Raw genomic sequence first — 15101 nt, forward strand, 5'->3', positions numbered from 1 at the left:
AAATGTCAAAACTTGGTGGCCGCCTAGTAGCTCGGCCTCCATCCCAGTCCATCCCCCGCTCGCATTTCACCAGCTAATTGGTCTCTTTGCACTAACCAGTTTTTTTCTTTCACATTTAAAAAAAATGTCTATCGGAGTTTTAACTTGTAGTGAGCGTCGGACTTCATCATCTGGTCTTTGTGTGGACCTTCTGAAGCCGGTCACATGATTGTACTGATCATTCTTCAGAATAGGTCTGGTTAAAAATAATGGTAATGATGATGATTATGACATTGTTGTCATCAGAACTTCGAAAAGTTCACAAAAGAAGTAAGATTAGAAGTAGAGAAAAATAATCATGGCAGATTCAAGTTAGCGTGCTTTTTTCTTTGGCAATCAGTCAACACACAAAGACACAAAGAAGGAGAATAAGAGAGAGAGATGATGATGATGGGAGTGATCAGAGCAGCTTGTCATCGATGTTCGTGAAACGTGAGACCAAGTCTCATTTTTGTTTGACTTGTGGGCCTACAAAGCCACAAAGGTCGTTGTACTCGACAGTGTATCAAAGTGTATAAAAAAACAACAAACTTCCATTTCATTAAAACAACAACCAAGCTCTTCTGTTTGTCTGCAGCAGGAAACTTTCTCCCAACCGGTCTCTTGATCCATTTTTTTCAAAACAAGCAGCTGACTTTTTTCTTCTTCCTTTTCTGTCTCGTCAACATCCTGACCCAGTGAGGAAATCATCTCCAATGCTTACAACGATTTTTGTGTAAAATAAATCGTACAAGAAAAAAAAAAAAAAAGCTTTGGCAAAACTGTTTGATAAGCAGAACTTTCTTTTGTGCGGAAAAATAAAAATGTGGCACAGACCTGTTTTACTTTCACCTTTATTTTCTCCTTTTATAATCCCTTCAAGAAGATACAGCTTCACAACAAAATAACAAAAACTGTTTTATTCTTCCACAAAAGAACGATATAAAGGAGACAGGAACAGCTGGTGACGAAGAACTCATTAACGCTTTTTGACATTAAATGATCATAAATTGTATTCTCATTTTGTTAGTGACAGATACGATGTGTATATATATCTATCTTAGCCAGCTTTGGTCGCTGCCGTTACAATATTGAAAAAATATTTATTCAGACATGATGTTATCTGATTGATTGGGTCTACAAAATAATTCTTCTAATTAGAGGCGATGTTGCACTATAAGGAGAGGAGAGACAAAGGGTATCAGATACCCACCCAACATCCACCCTGCTAACAAGTATCAGATGCACAGGTCTTCCAGACGAAGTCAGAATCTAGATTGTCTTAGAATATTTACTCTCAACAATTTGTTGGGTTTTTTTTTTCTTTTATCAGTTCCTAGACATTTTGCGTGGATACTCGTGTCTGATTGGTCAGAATGCGGGACGCGCGTGGGGTTGTGGGAAGATGGCGGTCGGCCCACGCAGCGACGAGAAAAGCCGTGATTGTCTTGCCCGTGCGTGCCTGCGATGCCAAGAGTGATCGAGCAGAAGGTCTCCGCCATCAAAGGACAGCGATCCCCCTCAACACCGGCCAGCCGATGGAGAGATCAAACGAAGCAAAGCTTGTGCAAACGCTATCACCTTCCCCTTCAGCTGTCCCCCGTATTTGGGTCACGGTAGTCCCCGCCGCTCCGGTTACCTCCTCATTACGGTTTTTCGTCATCACTGCCAGGAGGACACGCCCATCTGATCCTACCCCCGCTTCTTTTTTCCTGCTGGCGACCGTTTTTCTTGTCCACCACCTAGTGACGGAGATACGGGTGGGTAGGGAGGGTGGGCTTTGTCAACCACCTCCACACGCTTTTCCTCCGGTCCACACGCAGTCTTTTCTTTGCGGAGGAGGGTTCTTCAAAAGAACAGCGAGACAAGGGAAATTCTGTCTGAGAAAATCGTTCTCGTGGCATGACGAGGACATGGAGGGCAAAGGTAAAAAGTAAGACCTCGTTACGGACGATTTTTATATGTACATAAAATACTTATGTGTTATCGTGGCTTACTCCTGGCGCCAGGTAATACGTTTCTACCTGCTTACCTCCCAAAGCTGATAAAGAAACGCATCACGAGTTCTAACGAGGCTCGGAGAGTGTGTGTGTGTGAGGGGGATGGGGATAGGGGGAGACGTCCTCCTGCCAACCATCAGGGATACATAAACGGTTATTTCTGTGCAAAAGGAGATATCAATGATAATTTTATATAACGCAGTGCAATAATAACACTGTGATGACGATAATGCAATAAAATCTATGACGAATAAAAGCTTTACTATATATATTTTAACTTTTGCGCCATTTTTGGTTTTCGCTTTGCCATCCAAAGACTCGACGCCTCTTGCCAAGTGTAACGCTCCAACCAAATGTCACATTTTCGCCGTTGCTTTTTAAGAAAGTATTTACTTTGTTATTGTTTACATATATATTAGTGATTGTTGTGCGCCTGTTACGTCATTCAATGTGAGCTAACGTCCAGAGAAATAAATTCTGGACCTCGAAGACGTCCACCAGTGGTCCGCCATGCTGTAACGCGCGGTAACATCTTATTTGCGCATGATCAGTGACGTCAGATTTACCGCAAGCGGGGTGTACAGTGACGTCACCAGGACGCCTCTCCAGTACCCGAGCCTGGCTTTGAGAACTGTAACTGTCTTTCTCCATCATCTGAAGCTGCTGGTTGGTTTCCAGGAAGTCCAGTGCCAGCAGCAATTTAAATATTTATTGGGAGGAAAACGTTTCTTTGTTGCGATCATCATGCCAGACATCGCTTGTACGTTGAGTGTAAATATTTTGTGCTTACCTCTTCTCGCGGCTTTCTAATCAACGATATTTGAGTTTAAAAAAGGTTTTGACCGCGAAGTGTTTTCGGTCTGTATGATATCAACCATTCTCCTCCAATCTGTCATTACGGAATGATATTTTCAAAACCCAAATCGCGAATGACTGCGAGCTGAAGATATGATCTTCGACTTTATCATGCATGGGTGAGGAGGGAGGGTTTTTTTGAGGAGGGAGGGAAGCTCGAAGTGTTCTTGTATCTTTCCCCCCTCTCCTGCCTCTAAAACAGAAAGATCTGGAACCGAAACCGGCTGTGCGGCAAGGAATCTGGTTTCAGATTCTGGCGCGCGGTGAGTTCAAGAATTTCACTGGCTGCCTTCCATCCGCAAGGTAATCAGGTTTGGAGGTTGTTGGCGGGGGCGGAGCGCGGGCTGCCCCACCTCGCGGGGGAGTGGGAGGAGAAGGAAGAGACGGGGGAACTCGCTACAACAGAAGCATTTCGGATGTCCGCAGTATCAGACCAGACAGGCGCGGAGGGAGTGAGAGAGAGAGAGGATGAAAACACTGAGGATTGCAGCTTCCAGCGGGCCTCGTGTCCCGTATCTTCGACATTTCCCTTCAGCCGGTGTCTGCTTGCCGGTACACTTGAGACTATAGATGGAGCCGCCTGCAACTCTGGCACCGGCCTCAAAACTGGGGGAAGGGGAGGATCGGCGGGAGAGGGAGGTTAGGGGGGTGATTGCTGGTTGGTGGGGGTGATGACGAGCTTCAAGCGTCTGTATCACGGCGCTCAGATACAGCATCCCCGGCTTCATTTACTTGCTATCCTCCAATGTTGGGGTAGGGACTGGGTGGGGTATGAGGCGAGGCTTCGTGTATCTTATCCACCCCCACCCCATCCCATAACATCATTGACTCTGCTTATATTTTCAACCTGGACATGGATTGCGTTTCCGTCTCTGGGTCGCGAACAGTTCCTAATATAAATCTCCCCCAACCTCTCCCCTCCCTCACTTCCGCTCGCGCATGCGTACCAATTTCTTCGCGACTGTGAGTGGTGCTCTCCGTTTCGCCCTCCCTCCCCGTTAATATATTTCTTCCCCCACCCCATTTCAAAAAAACAAAATCAACTGTCTTTCTGTCCCTCCTCCTCCTCCATCCGTACCCGCTTCCCTCTTCCCGTCGGTGCCGGTCGCACCCGCGCGTGCGCTCTGCGTGCCAGGACTCTTGGCAAGATGGACGGCCTGCCGAAACTGGAGCTGGGAGGTAAGATGATACCCCCCGGGCCAGGCTTTCCTCCCTATCGGGCCCAGAGTGCATGGCGCGTTTACGATGCGAAGAAGTGCAGCAGCCCGGCTTCGCCAAGAAATCCAAAAATCGCTTCTAGTCCGGCGATAAAACTGAACAAATTGCATCGGTGACGCCTTTCTTCTCCGACATCCTCCACAGGGGAATGGGGATTGTGGTGTGGGAGGGAAAGGACGGGGTGGGCGGAGGACGCTTGCTTATACAGGGAGATGTTAGGTAGCCACTTTAGGTTGTTTTTTTTTATTTTTGTTTGTTTTTGTTTTGTTTTTGTTTTGTTTTTTTTTTTTTTGTTTGTTTGTTTGTTTTTGTAGTATAATATGTCATCTTCTGTTCGTTAGTCCGAAGTATTCGTCAATAGTCGTGAACGACGAGAACACTTCAGCTCTCAACATCGTTATTCACCGGCTGCAAGCAGTTGCACCAGATGACCTGACAGTTTAGTCTCGGATGTCGTCTGTCCCATTCTTCCTCCCATCCTCCCTTACACTGTTCCCTGAAGTACTGCCTTCGGGTATTGTGTTCCGATTTCAGGAGATGCTTTAGAACCAAACTCTCAAGTTTCAGGACATTCCGGCAGTAAAGACCTAACCTATCACCCTCAAATCTGTTTTTGGAAGCTGCTTAACTATCTTCGCGTATCTTCTTATGGTCCTTTCTGCTTTATTCCTCCATTCCTTTTCTCCTTTTGTTCCTGTGCTTTATCCCAGTCTTTTCCTGTCCGTTATCCAGGCTCCTATCGTCCATTATTCAGGCCATTTCCCGTCCCTTATCCAGGTTTTTCCTCCTCCCTTCATTGTTTCCTGTCTTTTTTTCGTTTTCGACTCTAATAATCCGCTTCAATGGCAGTCCGCGCATTAACCTCGTTCCAACATAATTTGCTCTGGAAATCCGTCCTGTGGCGTTCCGCGACGTCAAGTAGTTCGCCCTTAAACAGGGGGTCGCTGGCGTCTGTGAAGCTCACGGATTTTTTTTTAAAGGGGTCGGGGGTAAGGGCAACGTTCAGCATCGACAGACGCGAGGAATCTCGTCCACACCTGCAAATACCTGTGTTGCTCGTGCAGGTGACACTGTGGTATCCGGTTCCTTTCCTGATGAAACTTTAGCATCGTAGCTGACATTTCCTGTTCATCCACTTTGTGGTCAGTTTATATATTTTTTTCAATTATGTGAGTTTATCAAGTATAAGCTGTTCATTAAATTCTTAGTATCATTGTTACCATGACGACGAGATTCCACAATGTCACGTGCACGCGCACACAGACGAACACACAGACTCTTAATCTGTTCGTCAGTCCATCTTTCTGTCGATCTTTCTCTCTTATCTCTCTCTCCCTGTCTCTTTTCTACATTTCATGGCTAATAGATGTGAGCGATGACGACTATTCTGATCAGAAGCGATTGCGAGTTAGCGCCGTTATGCACACGGCCCCAGAGATAGTAGGTCGACAGAGGAAATAACGACATTTAGCGTTGTGACGTCATTTCCACCCCACTTCTTTCCTTCTCCACCACCACCACCTTCTCTCTCTCTATCCCCCTCCCCACCGATCTTCACCCCAGTGACACCGGAGCTGGAGGACGAGGCTAATCACTGTCCCCGATGAGCGCCCACGGACACCAGTGGTTGCAGACTCCGTTGCTGATGGTGCGAGATGAGGCTTTTGACGACTGAATAATTCTGTCCGTGCACGTCACTTGGGGCCGTCCCTCCGGGCCGCAGTCCACGTGTGGTCGTGTTTCAGTCAGGCAGCGACCACGAGTAACATGTTGATAAGTGTGTGACAAATTCACTGTCATGTCGAGTTTTACATGCAATCCACAAACGATGATGGAATCTGCTCGTGACGACAGCCAGCCTTTTATTTTTATTCTCCACCATCGCCTACTCCTACTTTCCTACATTAGCTGTCTGCAAAGCACTCATTCACATTAGGGGAAAAGGGTCATCGGGGTGGGGGAGATAATTGGGGAAAGAGGGGAGGGGGAGAGTTGCACTGTGTTTGAAAGAGAGAGAGAAAAAAACCGTTATACGTGGCGTGGATTCGAATTTCTAACCGTCCATTAACACAGTGTGCGTCTGTCAGTAAGTGTAAAAGGCTGTATGGTATTTTATCTCTATGTCACATTCAAAAAGTACTTAATGTCTTCTTTATTTGGGGTATGGTGGACATTGGGTGTGTGAGGATGGAGGGACGAGGCAATGGACAAGTTCTGGTCATCCTCTTTCAGGAAATGGCGGCTGATGATAAACGTGGGGCTACCCCATTTGAGATTTAAATTTACAAATTTACAAAATCGTAGACGTGAGATCCATAGTGAGATCCGTGAAGATGCTGAGAATTGTAAACAAACAAAACAATAATGAGCGGCGCACGTTCCACAGCATCTTTGTCCACCGAGCATGCCACTCAGTTGACATCGTATCCCTCCGCCACACATACCAGTCTACTAACATCGTATCCATCCGCCGCACATACCGGCGTATTTACATGATTGTCAGACGTTCCGGGCCTTCCGGAACTTGCTTCACGTGCGCACGAGCGCTTTCGTCTCTAAGTGCCCTGCTTGGCTCCCCGCTAGGCATGCGCACTCTCATTTTCCCAATGAGCCCTACCATAGGACCGAAGAGAAAAGAGAGACGGAGGGAGAACACCCAGGGTTGATGCAAGCGAAGCGGTCGCCGCAATAGGCAGCTAATTTGGCAGAGGACGTTACAGACGAGCCGCCATTTCACGTAGCATGTTGCACGTGCACCACGTGAGTGGCGGGTGGGTGGATGGAGTCTATGAAGGGGGGTAGGAGCGGGAGTTGAGAGAGAGAAGGCGAGAGAAAGCGTATGGTGCATGATGACAGAACTGGGGGATCAGCACGAGTGGATGATGACATGGACGATGAAGAAAGTCTACCAGACCTTCAGAAACGATGCCAAGTCAATGAACACGTCACCTGCCCTCCCACCGGCCCTCCCCTCACCTTTCTTCTTGTTTTGTTCTTCATTCCCTTTTCCGTCGGGTCTGGTTGATTGGATGGCTGGATGGCCGGATGTCTGACCTTTCTCTCTGTCCCCATTCCTTCCACTAAACACCATCAAACTATATTATTGTAATGGTACAGTCCGCTGCTGTACCTCCCATCACTACTTACTTGGACTGGAATCGAGATTTGGACCTGAGTGATGGTCTGCGCGTTACAAGTACACAACATTATTATTTTTACTATTATTGCCAGTCTCGAGAAGTTTGTCGACGAGAGGATACACAAATCACCGGGGAAACAAACCCACCTCACATCGCAGTCATTAACTCGAAAACAAATTATTTCTTCGCTTATTTCCGGTGTAACCTTTTTTTCCCCCTCGGCTCCTTCAGACTTTTATGCTCAGTGTTTATTTTGGCAGCTGTGAAGACTTACATTTGTTGTCTCTTTTGTTCTGTGCTTTCCGTTAACTCTGTTGTACGCTTGTTCTTTTCATCATTTTTAGTCTATTTTATTCTGTAGCACGTTTTGACTTCTTTCTACATTTTTCTTTTTCTCCGTTCACTCTATATCTCTACTTCGGTGAAAGTTAATCTTCTGATCATAGTTTTTTCTTGTTGTATGTCTTACTTTTTTTTTCTGATCATCTTCGTCTTTCGGCAGCTTGTATTCATGAGTGTTTTCAGTCGAATGTCTATAAAGCCTCTTTTAGTTTTTACAGAGTTTATTTTTGAGCTTTTGGTGTAGTCTCTCGCAACTTGACCGTAATGGAGATTTTAAAAAAACCAACTGAATTGTGAACTCGATGAACGCGAACAAACCTCGGGGTGAGCAGGAACATCAGCGCTGACATTCAGTGTCAGTGCTCTCTGTGTGTAAAGTGATATCTGAAAATCATTGAAACGAAAGGCAGCGAGCAGAAACTACTGATTGCTATAATTATTGTAAACCGATACTTCGTAGAAAGCAAGATGGCCCACCCGACCTTCCCTTACTAACCCACAAACAAGGGGAACGGAGGGAGGAGATAAAATGTTCCAGCACGGCCAGATGAGCACCACACCGGGAGGGTTCAGCCACCACCCCGGGAGGGTTCAGCCACCACCCCGGGAGGGTTCAGCCACCACCCCGGGAGGGTTCAGGTGGAATGTGACGTCGGCTGCAAACGAGCTTCACGCGCGGTGGGTTTCCAAGGGAAACCACCCAGGTCTGGAGCTGACCTTATTGCCTCACACACTCCCCCCGGCCTCCCATCATTGCCGTCATACCCTCCCTCCTCTCTCTCTCTCTCATTTGCTCGATTTCAGTGCGGTGCCTGTTTTAGGTATCCTCATCCCCATCTCCTAGTCGGACCCCCAGCCGCTCCCTCCCGCTTCCGGTATCCTGAAACTGCTGGGCTGTATACGGGTGTGCAATTCCACACCAGCAGAAAGGAGGAGAGGAAGTGGAAAGTGGTGGGCACGCAGTTCCCGACATTGGATACCAGGAGGGTAGGGGGAGAGTCAGTGGGGGAGCTATTTCATTTGCGAAACTGAGGCGCAATAACTTTGCTGTGTGTTTTTATAACATGAACAATTACACCCTTCTCTCTCTCTTCATTTTGTTTGAAGATTGGGAGAGTCTTCATTTATCAAACTTGTCTCTTTGGGTTTTTTATTTCTTTTTGCCTGTTTTAATTTCTGGGGATTTCTTTTTCTTTAATTTGGAAGACGGTGCGTAAACAGTGTAATAGTTCGGTCAGGGATATTAGATGTTCTTTTCTCAGAAACTGTCTCCTTAATAAACCATCATTTTTTGTGGTAAAGATGAAATCGCAGGTGATGAGAGAGGTGGGCGGTCATATCTCGAAATCATGGAGTGGAATGAGTGATGTGCTAAAGTCCTTATGGACCTTCTGAACTGTTTTCCATGCTAGGGTTGTATTTCGTGAAATCCAGGAAATCCGCGAGGTAATGTATCTGTTACTGACCATCCTCCACATCGTGTGTCCTCCACGTGTTTCCTAGCGACAGTCCTGGAGATGTTGTACCAGAGGTGGTCCGCGAGCTCGTGTACCTGGACACCCGGACACCCAGACACCCCCAACACTTTACCTCCAAGATGGCGATCGTAGAAATCACGTGCCTGATACTTGTCCTCTAAAACCTGATGCCTCCGAAATCCTATAATCCTAACAGCAATCCCATAAATCTTGCTTTTATGAGTCGTCCTTCCGGTAAAAATCCTTTTCACTTATGCAGACCTGAACAACACTCTTCATCTGACTGTAGGAGGACCTGGTGGGGTGGGGTTCCCGCCACTGAGGTTCGATCCTTTGCCTCGTTGACTTCCAAAAAAAAAAGTACGAGATGCTAACCGACTTATTATCACTCACTAACACCCACATCCCCACGATGACACGCAGACAGGAAGGATGGACAGTAGCTTTTTTTTATTCTTTGCTTGTTTGCTGCAGTGGAGTGGTATGGCGGTGCTAAAACTGCCCAATACAAACAGATTATAGGAAAATAAACCCACAGGGTGTTGGGGGTGGCCTCGCAGTGAACTGAGCGACCCCAGCTCGGATGGCGGTGTCGGGTGGCCAGGCACCATAACCAGAAAGACCGAGCGCACCGTGAAACGCATACTGGGGGATGTTTATCAGTAGCAAGGCCAGTAAAAACAGTAGAAGTAACGTGGCGACGCACGGATGGAGGAGGAGGAGGATGAAGAGGAGGAGGAGGAAGGTTGAGGAGGGAGTTGAAGCAGCGGTCCTCCCAGGCGCCCGTCCGCCTGTAGATGATCGGGTGACGGAGCAGAGCGTTCGTTGTGATCGCGTTACGGGAAAAAGTTTGATCGTAAAGTGCAGGAGTTGTTCTCGGGGCGAGTTCACTCGGTGGGGTCGAGCTAGCGAAGCAAGACTGCCATCGAGAGTAGGCAGCTCGTAAAGGGAGGGAATAAGTGTAGGGGGTGGGGTCGGGGGGGAAAGGAAGGGAGGAAGGGTGTTTCGCCGTAACTTGTGCTCTGCCCCTCGTCTTTTTGTGCCGTTTATTTATTTTTTATGCTTTTAATACACCCTACACGCGGCGAAATCAGATTACAAGGCTGCAGGGTATCTACGGTAATGCCGGCCCCATTAAGGGCTCGAGTGTGGTCTTTCCCGAAAACAAGGGCTGTTGTGAGGGGTTCAACGTTCCCAGGAAGTTGTCTGTGGTCAACAGATGTATGGCGGCCACTGGGGAAGACTTGTCTGATGGCAGACAATACTCTAGTGTTGGAAACACCTTCCGTAAGTTATTCACCAATTCAAAAATCGTAGAATTTTGATACATGGCAAGAAGAAAGAAAGAACCAACCAACCAATAAATGAGTTGCATCTCTATAAACATAAAGAATTCAGAATAGATAAATAAAAACATTAATTTCCTCTCCACTTACATTTCAGTATTTATTTTTTTTATAACCTGTGATAAAGGTGCGATAACAGTCAGCCGACCTGTTGAGATAAACAGAAGATTTGTCAACAAAGTCGGGTGGGGTGGACGTGAGCTGAGCTCAGTCATCCTGTACAGTTTTACTCTTGACTTATTTTTTTCTGTATCCTATTTTTTCTTCTATATCTTTTTTCTTTCATTTTTTATGCTCCAAGGAATCAGATCGTGTTGCGGACTTCAAGTTTCAACGAAAAAAAGTCCTCTTTCTTTTGCTTTTCTCTCTGTAAACTCACACACATACCTCGTGGATGGAGGTGATGCGGCAAACCATGGATTCCCTCTCCTCTCCATCTTCTGCATCTCTGCCAGGCTCCGTTTTGTGTTTGACGGTTTTGTGTCGGAAGATGTGGGTTTATGGCAGGAGTAGACTGAACTCTCCCTCCTTTATGTACATCCTATCTTTTCTGGACCAATTAGCTTTGCTCGGTCGCATCCCCAAGTCCATGAATGTTGCTGGCAGAGAGAATAAACTCTCATCACTACGGAGGATGGTGATGCCGGGGTGTAGGCGGCGCTTCTCTCACATTTGTTAAGTGAGAACTGCTGGTTAAAAATAAAAAAAGAAAGGAAAAGTTTGTTTGGTAAACAAGAGCGGCTTTTTAAAGGGTTAATCGCGATAAAGTAATCCAGTTGGCGACAATGAAGAAAGACGAGGACGATCTAGTTTGCCATCTAAACTTTCTTGCTCGAGTTAGACTGGAACACGATTGGAAGCTCGAAAGTTTTGTTGTCGAGAGAAAACTAGTTTGGAGTGAGTGATCCATTTCATCCGGCGTCTAGGCTTTCTGGTCCGACTGAAGACTTAGGACTTAAAAAGATTCCAAGCACGCAGCCTGATCAAGTTTTAAATAAAAATATTTAGTGTTTGTGATTGCCGTCGCAGCAGTTCTAAACACTCGAAACTCTGTCAAGTAAGGGAGGTACAAAAAATAAAAATGTGATGGTGGGTGGCTGGGAAGAGTGAGCATCAGTCTCAAACCTGTTTAGTGAACATCCTCCTCTCACACCATCCCCTTCACCACCCTGCTCCCTGTGTTTGTGTTTACTGTATCAAGCACAAAGCTAAAAAAAAAAAACCAACAATCTTCATATACTCCAGCACCTGTCCTCCATCCCCTCAAACTGCCGTCAACTGATGAAGACTGGTGTTTCTCTCAGCACGTTTTCTTGTTGGAAGGGAGAGTAAAGTGGAAGCAAATATCCTCTTGTTGCAAGTAACAAAGTTCAAATAAATATGTTCATCTCTCGTCAAGACTCCAGTTCCCAAAGTTTGAGTCAAAACGAGCTTTTTGGTCTGAGAAGCTTTCTCACCTGTACATTTATAAAAATATCTTTGTACGATATTGTGGTAGACTAGCAGCATCAACCCACACTTGCTGTATACTATAAAATCTCTACCGTCCTTCTGGCTTGGAGACACAAGCTGATCCTTGTGGTGTTGTGAACTTTATTTACACCATCGTTGTGGAGCGTGGATGTTGCCAGCAACTATCATGTAACAACCGATGCAAAACATTTCTTGAATTTTTTTTTTTTTTTTTTTGTCAAGAGAAAGGCATCACTGGGTGTGTGAAGACGGTCTGTGCCGGAGTGGAAGGAAGGAAGATAACATATCGGCGGGTATTGTAGCGGCTTGTTAGGGGAAGAACATCCTCCACAGTTGTCCAGGAGGAACAACCAGCACTTGTGAAGTTCCGAGGGTCACGTGACACTTGGGTTTTGCCGGAGCGTGCGCGATGATAGGGCTATCAAACAGGCAACACTAGGCGGCGCTGTGGTTTGCCATGCAGGTGCAACATGTAACAAGTACAGTTTTATGATCAACTGTCAGCTTACTCCCCAAACGATCGTCTTCTTGTCGGCCTCGGGGGTGGAGATTCCTGAGAGAGATTGGGGCGACTTCCACCTTTCATCTCACGGATCTCGCTGCTAATGACTCCAAAACCCAAACTACCTGTCAAGCTACTGAAGATTTAAACATTCACATTACCTGTCAAGGTAGTTGGGGATTCAAACTTCCAGATTACCACATCAAACAGCGGCTAGTGACTTAGTAAATATGGAGATTGCCACATCCAGTGACACAAAATGTCCATATTAATTTTGGTAAGAAAGAAGTATGAGAGTAGACATGGTCTGTGACAAGACACACAGTCTCTGGTTCTGTCTCCTGAGTCCGAAGTGTCGCCCAGAGAGCTGGAGCATCTTGTGTTGTGATCCGTGTCCATGGAGACTTGTCGTGCGTCCAACAGACCAGCTCGTGGGGCCCACGGCGCGCAACCTGATGCTGGTCTGTCGGCAACTGCCCCCGCAGCCCCTGCCCTCCACTTGCCATTCATCTCCTGGCAACAGTTAAGATGGAAATGAGGAACATGCGGTATATTCCTATATTCCCATATTAGACCTCTCTCTCTTACTTTTACTCACTCACTTTGTTTCTCGCTCTTTCGTTTTCTCCTCACTTTCTGTCTCTCCGCGTTCTTTCTCTTCCTACCTCCCATTTCTCTCCTTTTATTTCTCTCCTGATTCTTTTTCTATCTTTATCTCACTCTCTTGTTTTTAATCTCGCGAGAGCAAACGTTGCTTTACGTGAGAGTTTTCCTGTGTATGTACACAGGTCGTGGTGATGCATGTTGCCGATCATAACACAAAAACAACCTGTTGATGTTTCGCAAACTTTATCTACCTTCTGGACATACCTTACTATGTGTGGTTCTAGAGTACTTCATGTTCTTCTCATCTGCTATTGTCTCCTCTCTCCATCCCTTCCGACCCAGTTTATTTATTATCTCTCCCTAATCTCCTCCCACGCTGTACCCCTCAACATTCTCTCTCTCCGTCCTGCTCCTCCGCTCTCGCCCCTTGGTGAGTTCGCACTCAAACAACCTCCTTAATTCCTTGGATTTTTTTTCTTTTACAATGAAATAGTGATTGGTGGTTATCAGCCAGCCATCTCAGTTTGCGATCTGTCACAGCTTTTTGTCCTTTATATATCTCTTTCTTTTTCTTTTTTTTTTTCCTTTTAGCCAAGTGTGCATGAATACAAACATTAACATCAGCACGTGATGACTGCGCTGGGCTCACGATGCTAATTTTAGAACTTCCTCCTTCCTTCTAAGTACATGGTCATATTGTCTTGATTTACTTATTTATTTTCATAGATGCTGGATTGCCTCTTTCCAGATCAGAGGTTGATCAGTAATTTTTTTTATTGACAGCATTACAACGAAATACGGTTGTGTTCATTGACATGACCCTCCGGATCCTTGTTTCTGTCTGTCTACATGTTGTGTCTGTATGTCTGCGTGTTCTTTCCTCTGTTTGTGTGTCTGCTCGGATCTCTGTCGATGCTCATGCGTGGGTGGAGTCGTTGTCAGTACTCTCTGTCCATTGTTGACGGCGTTGTTTACTGTCCATCCAGTCCTGTCGCAAGAACGTGCATGACTTTGGACTGGACATCAATCGATGCATCTACCTCTCAGTGCATCCTCGACAACAAATTAGCCCGACAAACCAACTGCCTTGTATCAGATCGCGGCATTTTCCTCCATCTTCTCTTTCTTGGCTTTTAAATAAAACGGACAACAGACATCAACCCTCGGCGTCGTCAAACACAAGCAGACAAACTTTGTGAATAATCTTCGGTTGCGGAAGTTGCTTATTGCATGAAGTACAGTTTCGTTATCTCGCCAACCCCACCTCTCGCCACACTTTCTAGCAGAAGGGATCTCTTCCTCCCCCTCCAGTGATGGATCATAGACCCTCACTCCTGTCCCTTCATCCAACATTCGTGTTGCGCGGATGGTGGCGAGATAACAAGGACTACATTAGGGGTTATCCTCATCCAGGGGCAATAAACCACATTTTTCTGCTTTTAAATGTTAGAATGGTAGAAAACAAAACAAACGAAAAATAAAGGGCGTGAAGGAAGGAGATATTACGATCTAAAGATAGAAACAGAGGCAGAGATAAAGAGACAGAATATGATAGACAGATAAAAATGTCAAGTGAGAGACAGGACAGTCAAAGAGACAAGAGAGAGAAAGAATGAATGAGGGAGAAGATGGAGTCTCGTTAAGAAACCTGCGTGTTTGATAATGACTTTTGTCCACCCCTCGCCCGGAGGAAGCTGGGAGGAAGTGGCTGGACCTGGGCCTGGGGCGTAATGACGTGTCGTCATCACCTGTCGTGTGTCACTCTCATTTCGAGAAGCTCGACAAGCGGTCACAGCAGCCTCGCTCTGACTTCTCGTCTTCCCTCGTCACATTTTTCACACCCGACAGCGGGTCACCGCTGCTTTCTTCTTCTGCGCATGCTCATAACCCACGCTACCCTTTCTCTTCCTGTTTGATAATACGCGTGTCACTCGGCTACTCCACCTGTCATTCACTCCCTTTATTATCTCAGTCTAGCCATCATCACAGTGATCGTCACAGCTGTTATCATTGTCGTTTTTGTCATCATGGTCGTCGCTAATTTTGTCATCGACTTTGGCGTCGTCAACATTATCGTTATCAAGTCACTTAGCGAATTCACTCACTCCATCATCTACGCCATC

General features: G+C 46.2%; 1 protein-coding gene across 1 annotated transcript in view; it reads left to right on the plus strand.

The window, feature by feature from the left end:
• Positions 1-15101, plus strand: part of LOC112565738 (sine oculis-binding protein homolog) — a 93735-nt gene that overhangs the window by 34456 nt on the left and 44178 nt on the right.

Source organism: Pomacea canaliculata, linkage group LG6 (genome assembly GCF_003073045.1).
Source record: "Pomacea canaliculata isolate SZHN2017 linkage group LG6, ASM307304v1, whole genome shotgun sequence".
NCBI classification, from domain to species: Eukaryota; Metazoa; Mollusca; class Gastropoda; order Architaenioglossa; family Ampullariidae; genus Pomacea; species Pomacea canaliculata.